General features: G+C 35.4%; 1 long non-coding RNA gene across 1 annotated transcript; it reads left to right on the top strand.

The window, feature by feature from the left end:
- The first annotated feature begins 547 nt into the window (after positions 1-547).
- Positions 548-3203, top strand: LOC107861014. Its single transcript, XR_001671702.2, has 3 exons — positions 548-1495; positions 1672-1764; positions 1849-3203. It is a non-coding gene; the product is annotated as an uncharacterized LOC107861014 (long non-coding RNA).
- Positions 3204-3440: the final 237 nt, after the last annotated feature.

The following is a 3440-nucleotide window of genomic DNA, read 5'->3' as shown; positions in this document are numbered from 1 at the left end:
CATATATATAAGCACAATAACCATTCCTGGATTTTTCTTCTTAATAAACAAAGAGTGATCATAATGACTTTGTTGAAACTGAGACCTGATTAAAGCCTGAGTAAGCTTCGCATTCCACTATCTTGGAGCTTGTTTGAACTCATAGAAGGACTTTGTGAGTCTACACATATTGTTCTCCCCCTGGCTCACAAAACCTTGAGACATGTCTATGTATATCTCATCAGTAAAAGTCACCTTATAAGAAAGCATTATATACATCCATTTGGTGTATATGCCAATGCTTAGAGGCAGCCACAAACAAGACTGATCTAATTGTGATCATCTTGACTACTGGGGAGAATTTCTCTTGATAGTCAATCCCCTCTCTTTGGTTGTAACCTTTGGCAAATAATCTTGCTTTCAACCTTTCATCTTCTCCATTTGCTTTATACGTTATATTATAAATCCACTTGCAACCAATAGTGTTTCTTCCTTTTGGAAGTTGTACTACTTCTCAGGTTTTGTTGCCTTGAAGTGCTTGGATTTCAGCCTTCATTGTCTTCACCCATTTTGGATCCCTTGAAACTTTAGCATATTTCTTTGGTTCTGTAATTGAAGAGAAGGCTGAAAGAAAAACACTATAGTTAGGTGAAATGTTAGTATAAGAAAAATAATTTGACGGAGGATATAAGGATTTGACATGATGAAGACTCACTAATACAAAGTCTTTGAGCCATATAGGTAGTTGAGTGCCTATGGTGGATCTTCTTGTTGGTGTTGCATGTGACCTCACTCTTGAAGTTGTAGGAACTACTGATGGTGTGGTGACAGGAGGTTGATGAAAGATATTGTCCAACTCAGTGTTAGTAGGCTAAGGAGCATCAGTGTTTTTTCTTGTCTCACTATGGTCTTCAACATGACCTTCTATCAAATTATCCATAAATCTAGGTGGTTTTAAAGTTGTTTTGTGAAAATAAAAATTAGATTCTTGAAATGAGGTATCTCTGCTGACAAAGAAAGACTTGTTAGTAAGATCATATAGGATATAACCTTTTTGAAATGGAACTTGAGCTAATGTGAGCTACCGGTGCCTTTTTCCTATTTGGTAACTGAACATTTTTTGGCTCTGTTGGTTTTCTTATTGATGTACTATTAAGCATATCAGTATTAGATACCATATGATTGGTGGCACTAGTGTCAATAATCCAATTCTTCAGGATTTTTTACACTAAAAAGGCTTTATAACTAGATATACCTGATCTACTTGCAACATTTACTGAGGGTCCTTGTCCTTGTATGTTAGAGTTATTAAAATTCAAGTGTGTTTGGCTTAATAATTGGACAATTTGTTTATATTGACTCTGAGTAAATACACAGGCTCCAGTTTGTACCATGTTCTGGCCTTGAGAATTTCCATCTTGTGCTTCTGCAGCATGTCCTTACTTGCACCTTTTTGAATAAGCATTGTGTGCAGAGGGTCCAATAAAACTTGAACCTAATCTGTAGTGGTTAAAAGGTACTCCTCCTTTCTTCTTGAACCTTGTATCAGTAGGGTAGCCAACTAATTTGTAGCATATGTCTTTAGTATGTCCCTTCATTTACAAAACTCACAAAATAGATTTTGATTCTTTATGAACTTTCAAACTGTAGTTCTTGAGTACACTACAGTAGGATCATGCACATTCATTGCAGGCATATCACCAAGAAGGCCTGCAGAGGAAGCTGAAGTCATAGATTTTTGGGATTCATCACTGATGATCATGGCATAGGCCTGATTTACTGAGGGTAAAGGTTTCATCATGATTATTTGGCTTGCATATAGTTATTATTAAGCCCCATCAAGAATTGATACAGTTTTTGTCTTCACAGATATACCAAGATTTCCCTAAACTTATCACAACTGCAACTAGGAAGAGGTACTAAGGCCTCAAGTTCTGCCCATAACTCTTTCAGCCTTCTGAAGTATACAACAACACTAACAGTATCCTGTACCAATGTAGCAATTTATTTGTGCAGATTGAATGTTCTTGATCCATCTAGCTTGTCAAAACTCTCTTTTACATCCTCCCACACCTCACACGTTGTAGTTGCATTTACTATGCTTCCTGACAAGGAACTCGAGACAGTATTCATTAACCAAGATTGCACAATAGCATTACACCTTTCCCACTGGTAGCCTAATTCTTCACTAAAGCTTTCTTTCTTCCAAGAACCATCCACAAATCCTAACTTGTTTCTCCCTAACAGGGCAATTCTCATGGATTTTCTCCAGATAGAATAGGTATTAGAATCAGTAAGTTGTAGAGAAATTAGAGAGATACCGATTACATCTGCGGAATATAGATATAGTGGGTGATTATGAACCAAAGGTTGAGCAGTACCACTGGTTGTAGGTGTGATTCCAACAGCAGCTTCAGACTCTATTTTTCTTTCAGAAGTTAACTGTCACCGACCTTCAATTTTTGAGTTGATTTGTACTTCTTGATACACAGAAATGTACTCTTCAGAAGCTTGACTGAATTGTAATAGGAATGGCAAGATAACTGCTGAGATCAAGACAGTTCCCAATGCCAGTAAACGAGCAAGAATGTATCTCAGAATTATCGAGAAGAGATTGCAGAAGCTATACAGATCGTATGGCTCTGATACCATGTAGAATTTATGAGAACTAAGGAGAGGTGATCATGAAGATCATGAAGAGCATCAAGCTTCTCTTATGGAAGCACCAGAATAAGCAACAGAAAAGGAATGAAATTACAAAATTAATAATAATAAGAAGAGAATGAATTAGAGAATAATGGAGAGTAAGTTGGATCATCTCCTATTGAATTGTGTAGAGAGTGTACAAGAGTGATCTATATATAGGCAAGCTAAGAAGCTTCTAGGTTCAACTTACTTAACTAACTCTAGGACTCATAACTAAACTTTCACAAAGTTAGTTATGAACAGTAATTTGACTATCTTTACTAGCTGCTTTTTCTTGAGCTATAATACTTGCCATTGCTTGTTCATCTCAGCAGTTATCTCACTTGGTGAATTTCTGATAGTAAATTCTTAATGAAAAACAAGTATTTTTAATTAGGAATGAGACACTGCTTCTCATTTTATATGATGTAGTTACTATTGAGAGTTTTTCTCATACTTTTTAGAAAAGTTAATATTAGTTGATTCTTTTTAGGCATATTGGAAGAACTATAAATAAATTTCTTAGCATCCATCATAATCTGCATGACTCAAGTCTGCAAGGATAATAATTTTCGTTTCTTTGCTCACTTTTCAAATTATCAGAAAAAGTTTGTATTTTTGGTACCATTGTTTGCCGAAAATTTTACACATTAGTTTGTCTTTGTTAAATATATCTATGTGATAATGATTTGTTCACTTTCAATAATATCTGCAATCTTTAATAATGATCATAGAAACTGGAAACAATAGCATTGTATGTCGGCCCCTTTTGATAA

This window comes from Capsicum annuum, chromosome 2 (genome assembly GCF_002878395.1).
Source record: "Capsicum annuum cultivar UCD-10X-F1 chromosome 2, UCD10Xv1.1, whole genome shotgun sequence".
In the NCBI taxonomy this organism is placed as follows: domain Eukaryota; kingdom Viridiplantae; phylum Streptophyta; class Magnoliopsida; order Solanales; family Solanaceae; genus Capsicum; species Capsicum annuum.
The sequence above is the reverse complement of the archived record's forward strand: the minus strand, read 5'-3'. Positions and strand labels throughout refer to the sequence as shown.